Consider the following 8,552-nt stretch of genomic DNA (forward strand, 5'->3'; position numbering starts at 1 on the left):
GCACAGGTAGTCTGCGCGCAGGCTGGTAAACAGGCAGGTATGCCATCCAATCATTTACTTCGGGCCGAAAACAATTATTGTAATAACAATAGACCTCTGAAGAATAAGTCCCACCTCCAAGGATCCTGGTTCCATCGGTCAAATGTCAATGGGAAATAACATGGGGGTTCTTGACTGATCGTACATAACAAACTCTGTAGGTGGCGAAGAAGTAAAAGCTGCCCACATACAGCTGTGCGTGGACTTAACACACTTAAATAAGTGGGTTCTGAGAGAGAGACAGATTCTCCCATCCGTAGATCATACCCTGGGAATGCTCGCTGGGGCGAAAATCTTCTCAAAGCTGGATGCCGCGTCGGGCTTCTGGCAGATCCCATTGTCAAACACTTTCAGCGTCGCATGTTTCAGATGCTGGAAGGATGCGCGGGTGCAGTGTGTCACGCAGGTGACATACTTGTGTATGGCGAGAACTAGACCCAGCACAATGAGAGACTGCGTCAGGTCCTACGAAAACTGAAGGAAGAGGGACTGACACTAAATGGGGAAAAATGTGAGTTTGCAAAAGACAGCATGATGTTTCTGGGCCATTGTGTCACTGTGGACGGGGTGACACCTGACCCAGGAAAGATTAAAGCAATACAAGAGATGCCTGCACCAACAGAAGAAGAGAGTGATAGGAATGGCCGATTACCTCAGTAAGTTTTTGCCCCATCTTGCATCCTATACACGCCCGATCCAAGACCTGCTATGTGGAAAGAACGAGTGGTGTTGGGAAGCGCCACAGAAGGAGGCCTTTCAAAGGCTCAAAGCAGAACTGAGTTCCACACAGGTGTTGGCTGCATACTCACCGACAGCTGAAACGTGCGTGTCGGCGGACGCCTCATCGTTTGGACTAGGGGGGGTCCTAACTCAACAGCAGCCAGATGGAACATGGAGACCCATTGTGTTCATCTCGAGAGGTTTGTCTGATACCGAAAAACACTATGCACAAATAGAGAAAGAAGCTCTGGCAGCTACGTGGGCATGTGAGCGTCTGTCCTCCTATCTCATCGGACTGAAATTCAGATTAGAGGCAGACTACAAGGCACTAGTGCCATTGCTAAGCACCAAGGCTCTCGACGAATATCCCCTGAGAGTGCTGAGATTTAGACTGAGGCTGCTGAGGTTTACCTATGACATTATACATGTGCCGGGTAAAAGCTTGATAACTGCTGACACATTGTCAAGGACCCCTATACAGCATACTTTCACACAGGAGGAAAGAGAGAACGAGGCTGCGGTCACCGTGTTCGTGGATCCGGTCACTCAGAGTCTTCCTGCCACAGAGCCCAGATTGAAAAAAATTATTGAGAGACAGAAAACCGACCCGTTCTGTCCGAGGCTGATCAGGTACTGTGAGATGGGGTGGCCAGAAAGACATAGGCTCCCCCCAGAGCTGGCCCCCTTCTAGCCTGAAAAGGGTAACATCACACTGACTTGACAGCTACTTCTCAGAGGCCAAAGGATTGTGATCCCACGTGACAAGAGACATGGGCACCAAGGGATGGAAAATGCAGAGCAAGGGCCCGCCAGTCAGTCTGGTGGCCAGGACTGTCTGTCCAAATCAGTCAGATGGTGGGAAACTGCATAGGGCAGAACAGCGAGAACTGTTGCTGACCACACCTGTGCAAGATAGACCCTGGAAACGAGTCAGCTCAGACTTGTTTTTCTGGGAAAATGAGACATATCTTCTTGTGGTGGACTATTTTTCACGGTACATAGAGGTAGCCCGTCTCAAGGTAGCTTCAGCTGTGACTGTTGTAGCTGCCCTCAAGGATGTTTTCGGTCGCCATGGAACACCAGAGACTGTCGTTTCTGACAATGGACAACAGACATATCGGGCTACACCGTTGGAGAGTGGCTACTCCCCAGCGCAACTTCTTCCCAGACAACACCAGACACAGAGGAAACACCTGATACAGGCCAAAATCCAGGTAACCCAGACACACCCACTGACATTACTAGGGAATCAAAGAGCCACACACATACGACACCTATGAGCTGGTGAAGAGAAAAAACAGTGAAAAGTTGTGAATTTTTTGGATTTAAGTTATCTGTTTATGTTTACAGCTTTATGCTTTATGTGATACCTGTAGGAGGGTTTAAGTTCTCTGTTTACGTTCACAGCTTTATGCTTTATGTGATACCTGTAAGAGGGTTTAAGTTTTTGTTTATGTTTACAGCTTTGTGCTTTATGTGATACATTACAAGAGTGTTACTAAGGAACCTACAATAATAAGCTTTAGGTTATATATAGTTATATATGTTGAGATAACTGTTCGAGTGTAAACAGTGAACCCTGTTCGTTATTTAAGGGATTTTTTACTTGAGGGGGAGATGTTGTGTAAAGAATGTATGTTGCTGCACGGACCCGTTTAGGGGGGACACTGATGACTTCCGGTTCAAGAGAAAAATTGTTTGCAGCTCTGTCTACTTCATTAACCCTTGCCTAACGTGACAGGGACAGATTAGGAACAAATGCCCGGTGGGGCAGTTTACTCGGTCCCAAATGTCTGCGCGTAAATGTTTATGTCAATAAAACAAATCAAACTACTTATTTCAGTAAGTGACAAGACATTCGATTCAAATCATATATATAACAATAACACCATATACGACAGAAATAGATTACTTTCCATGTGCAAATATGCGGCCCTCCCTCGCTCTCACATGCAGCTCAAACCGTCGACCGAGTGCACCGACGGTCCAACCGCGCCATCTGGCGGTCGGTCGTGGAATTTAACCAAAATGTCGGCTGAGAGTGGTCCTGATGCTGAGGGGATACAGAAGGGGGGAGCATAGCGGTGATATAACAATCTAGAGCGTTCCCATCCATTTTTATCTGGCGCAGTCTCTGTGGCGCAATGGAATAGCGCGCTGGACTTCTAATCCAGAGGCTCCGGGTTCGAGTCCCGGCAGAGATGGGTCACTCTGTATGCCATTGTGCAGCTGTGTGGATATTTTTTAGCATACATGTACGAAAATGTATAAAGACGAGGATGGCTTCGTCATTTTCAGAAGTTAATCACAACACACAGGAGGAATGCATGTAAATATACATCGGAGGTCCCATTTTTTTTGAAGTGACGTTAGCCTGCTTTATTCACATGTAGCATAATGTGTAGCCTTTAAATACCTGCAAATTGATTAGATACATGTGTTAGCAATGTTGGTTATATCATACTACAAATTACAAATGTCTCATGTGGCACTGGATTGTACAAAATAGCACATTGACAGAAGTTATACAGACTATTTGTATTTTATTTAATGTTATTATAACATTAAATAAAGCACATTCTATTTAATGTTAGTGACTACACATACACCAAGAACACCATATATACTATATATAGCCTACTAATTTAAAGTAGGCTACCTTGTGCATCAATATTGCCATGACCTAAACGGTTTGATGATTGGTAGGTTATATTTATTATTACCTTATATAAATATGATAGTTGGTAAGAAAGGATTGATGGATGGATTGAGGGCGAATGTGACGGCGCTACATCTAAATTCCGTGAAGCCCTGTTCTCGTTCCTATTGGGAGGACATTAAACGTGTGTTGCAGCAGTATAGCATATTGGCTATCAGAGGGCGCCACAACACAGAATGTGTAGTGCAGCAGTAGAGCATATCAACCACAAGAGGGCGCCTTAACACAACGTCTCACCGCCTTTGTGTTGAATGAACCGGAGGATGAAACGCGCCTAAGCTACAGGCGAAAACACTGTCGGTTGGATGACAACATACGTCATTAGGAAGAAGATAACGGCAAAAATATTAATTCTTTGATATTTATTTTTTCTTCACATATCATGCCTAGGTCTATTTTCTTTTAGTAAAATGTGTAAAATGCTTTAAACAACAAAGAGCTTTACATTTCAATTCGAGGAGGACATGACATCATCAAGCATGCAAACACACACAGCAACCTCTGAAATCAACACGTTGTAGTTTTGTTGTTGTTTTTGTTCTTAACATTAGGCCCGCTGGCCTTTTATTGCTCGACTGAGCCCCTCTGTGTGTGTGAGCCCCTCGGTGTGTGAGCAGCTCGCGCGGCGAGAGGAAAGTGGGCCGAGCAGCGGTGCTGCTGACGTCATGAGAGCGAGCGAAAGAGAGAGAGAAAGAGTAGAGAGGGACAGCGCGAGACAGAGAGGGAGAGACAGGAGGGAGAGAGAGGGAGAGAGGAATGCGCCGCTAATGAGAAAACGGACCCAGGAACTGTGCACGCAAGAGCGGTCAGCAGAAGAAGAAAAGAGCCGCGACGGAGAGACAAGCCAGCGGTGAACAAAATGGATTCAAACCCCAAAACATAGAGCGTTGCCGCCGAAGGTCTCCGACAGCAGACCAGCACCGTAAACCATCACCATCACCACCACTGGAGATACCGTGAAGTGGGTGGGGTGGCGGGGGGGAGGTGAAACGACGACGGTGCGAGGAATATTGTTACAACCGTTACCGTGAGCGACCGGCCGACCGGCTGAGCGACTACAACCACCGCGGGGTGTTTGGATGCTGTCCGCACGGAGGCTGGAGCTAGCGGAGACCCTGGTCGGCTGAACCATGCAGAGCCCGCCGCCGCTGCTGCTGCTGCTGCTGCTGCTGCTGCTGCTGCTTAGTTTGGCGGTGACTTCTCAGACCGGTAAGACCCCCAAAGCGTTTTTGTAGGATGTGTCACTCTCACACGCGCCGGGATGTCCGTCCATACCGATGGCGCCTTATTCTTATTTACGTTGTGTGCGTACGCGCGCGCGTGCGTGTGTGTGTTCATGAATCCATCAGAAGAACCCCACCTTGACATTTCAGCTCAGAAGTGTGCGAGTGCGTGTGCGTGTGTGTACGGGAGAATGCATGTGCGTGCGCGTGATGTACGAGGAACAGGCTCTTTTAGTGTTTGTGTGTGTGTGCATGTGTGTTTATGTGTGTGTGGGGGGGGGTGGGGGGTGGTATTGTCATCTCGACCGCAGCCAGGGATCACCTCAAGTGCATGTGTGAGCGTATGTTCGCGGTTCACATGTCATTATGCACCGCAGTAATGGATCACCGCGCGCCCCGTGTCCTACAGCCTCTTCTACCAGGGCGCTGTGTCTCCGCGTGTACGCGGGGAGCACTACGACATGTGTGCGCGCGAGAGTGTCCAAATGAATGACCTTTGCGTATCACAACCTATAGAGGCTTTATTCAGACGAGGGAGAGCGCGAGGACGTGATGGGAATGACAGCCACTGACCAACCGCGGTTCTATATGCAAGACCCCCCCCCCCACCCAACCTCCCCTCCCAGCATGTGAAGGACTCCTCGTTTTAAAAACAGCCAGGCTACCATGCTGTAGTGATTCTAGAGGGGGAATGGGCAGCCATTCATTGTCTTAACTTAGTCGCTATCTCTCTCTCGCTCTCTTTCTTTCTGCCTCTTAATATCCCTCTGTCTCTCATGATTTTCTTTCTTCAACTATCCCCCTTCATCTGGCCACCTCCGACCCATGCAGCGACACACACACACACACACACACACACACACACACACACACACACACACACACACACACACACACACACACACACACACACACACACACACACACACACACACACACACACACACACACGTTGTGTGTTCTGTGTGTGTCTGTGTGTGTGTGTCTCTGCACCCCCAGTGCATTGCACTGTACATGCGTGCTATTGCAACAGAACGCAGCAGTGGTGTGCGCGCGCACCCCGAGCCGTTCCCCGGCACCTGCGGGGTGCCAGGTAGAGCTCATTGGTTTATGCTAATCACACGGTCGTCGGTTGCTAGGATACAAGCAGCGGAGGAGAGAAAGGGAGAGAGAGAGAGAGAGAGAGTGAGAGGGAGAGAGAGAGAGAGAGAGAGAGGGGGGGAAAATCACTGTAATTTGGTGCCGCGGCTACCTGTTTGAGAAGGGCGGCGAGTGTCTCTCTATGTCTCTCGCCCTCCCTCCCTCACGTCCCTCTGTACACAAAGGAGGACGGCCGCCACACACACACACACACACACACACACACACACACACACACACACACACACACACACACACACACACACACACACACACACACACACACACACACATCTCGCCCCTGTCTTTGTCTACCTCGGCGTGTGCAGGTGCGCGGCGGCGGTGGCGGCGGCAGCATGGCGAGCTGTTTGCACTAATCAGGTGGTTGGGCGGGGGAGCGAGTGACCGAGGGAGGGAGGGAGGGAGGGAGCGAGGGAGCGAGGGAGCGAGGGAGGGGGCGTGTGTGTTCAGAGAGAGAGAGGATAAGGCATGGAAAGGATGATGTCATTGCACTCGACCATCCTTTTGCATGTGAGTCTCCCCCCCCCCCCCACCCTCCAGCCCCCCACCCCCCACCTCACACACGGAGCTGGACGTCCAGGTATGGAGCACCCCCCCAGCCCTCCTCCCCCCCACCCTCTTCCCATGGCAGTCTTTGTCTTTGTCTCTCTCAGCCAGAGAGGGTGGGTTTTGCTCAGGTTTGAAAGGTCTGCTGCCTTGTTTAGACACGGTGCCAGCGTCCAAGCGTGGTACAACACACCACCGAAGGCACTCGGGAGTATTTCACACATTCGGTCGTTTAGCACGTGCTATCGTCCAACACGACCGACAGTGCACTGGTTCAGATGCAGGTGGGGGTTGTGGCTTCTCGCTCAGGGATGCCTACAGGTAGACTGTGTGTGGACGTCAGGGGTTCAGACCTTCCGCCGGTCGCATGCGGAAGCCTGGTGACCCGATGATGTCATGTTGTGTGGATGGAGGGGGAGTTTGTGTGTGTGTGTGTGTGTGTGTGTGTTTTTGTGTGTGTGTGTGTGTGTCTGTGTGTGTGTGATGATGGGGGAAGTCACATGTTTTCAATGGGGGCAGGATAACATGGATTATGTGTCATTGTTTTGAATGTTACTGTATGTTAACGCTGTATGCTTTAACATTCTCCCTCTAAATAAATGCAGTCATGAAATCTTCCAGTTTCTAGTGGAAATTCTTCCAGAATAAGATTAAGATAATCACGTTCATCCATTGTATTTTTTTTCAAAACAACGAGCAGTGCCTTAATTTCTTTGTAGGATGAATTAAACATTATTTCACTCCCTTTAAATTGCAAGGGGGAGCTAATTGCTACCATTGGGAAGACGGTCATTAGCACAGCCCGCGAGCTAACACTGCTCAGTGGCTGTCGTCAGTTTTAAGGGTCTTAGCGATACGAAAGCCGAGGTATCCTTTGTTCCTTTCTCCTGTTGGGGTGGACCGATTTGGGGGGGCAATTGGGGCTTTTGTACCAGCTTTAGTTTTCAAAGATTCGATACCTTTCTGCCTCACCTTCACCCGGTTCTCATTTCCGTTCAGAAAAAGGCAGGGAACTGAAAGCTGGGAATGAATACGTTGATTACCGCCATTAAGGCTTTGGGTTCTTGGAGCACCATTGCTTTTTTAACCCTTTCTATTTTGTTGAAGCTGGCATCCATCTTGATCTTTCTCTTAGACGTCCAACGGGGTTCTTGAACCTCAGGCAATGCTATACTGCAATGATAATACTGCAACAATAATAATCATAATAATAATACTATAAGAGTGTCTGGAAGAGCAGCCGGAATCTGACAGGGGGTTGAGGTCTATGAAGTCCTCAGGGGGATGAAGAGTATATCCGGTTGAAGGGTCCCTTGCTGACCACCCGTTGTGATGTGGATCGGCCATACCAGCCATTTCAAAATCGGTCCCCTAAATGATGGCACAGCTTCAATGGAAGCCTCCACCCAGACTGGGAAAGACCGATCCACATACCAGCACGGGCCAGTGGACTGTGGATCCAGTGGGGAGGCTGAGCTGCCCATCACACAGCTGGATGGATGTGTGATGACCAGGGTGTTGTTTTAAGAGTAGGGTTAGGACATGATCAGAGCGGTTTAACTGCACTCACCACAGTAACACTCGTGTTGGATCCACTGAGGGATGGACCCAAGCACGGTTCAGTTGGATGAACGGCTTGTGGGTCCGGTACTTGTTGTCATTGCTGGGAGGGCGGTGGTGGTTGTGGTGGTGGCATGGTTCTGCGACATCCAACACTTTATACCAACCTCTGTTTCGCTGAGTTCGCTTTACTAGGACTGCTTCAGTCGTAGTCCCGTCCGTTGCGTCTGCCTGTCGTGGACCCACTCTACCCCCACGCGGTCCCTGGAAGGAGGGTTCCCTCTGATGGGTTCCTTCTCTTGGGTCTCCCCCCTGGGTTCCTTCTCTTGGGTCCCCAGTGGGTTCCTTCTCGTGGGTCCCCTGTCGGTTCCTTCTCGTGGTTCTCCCCTGTGGGTTCCAGGGCAGGATTTCCTCTGCTCTCAGAGGGCTTGTGGGTGAGGGGTGTTGTCGTGTAAGGCAGGCCGGGGAAGCCTTTTGAGACTGTCACAGAGAGGAAGGGCTATGCAAATACACTTGACTTGACAATGCATCAATACAGGCTTCTGTTTGAGGCTGCTGAGGGTTTTTGTTCTGGAACGTTCTTT

At 49.6% G+C, this 8,552-nt stretch overlaps 1 non-coding gene across 1 annotated transcript; it reads left to right on the top strand.

Annotated features, from left to right (window-relative positions):
- Nucleotides 1-2,889: 2,889 nt before the first annotated feature.
- Nucleotides 2,890-2,963, top strand: trnar-ucu (transfer RNA arginine (anticodon UCU)). The gene has a single exon. It is a non-coding gene; the product is annotated as a tRNA-Arg (tRNA).
- Nucleotides 2,964-8,552: the final 5,589 nt, after the last annotated feature.

Source organism: Gadus chalcogrammus, chromosome 17 (genome assembly GCF_026213295.1).
Source record: "Gadus chalcogrammus isolate NIFS_2021 chromosome 17, NIFS_Gcha_1.0, whole genome shotgun sequence".
Taxonomy (NCBI): Eukaryota; Metazoa; Chordata; class Actinopteri; order Gadiformes; family Gadidae; genus Gadus; species Gadus chalcogrammus.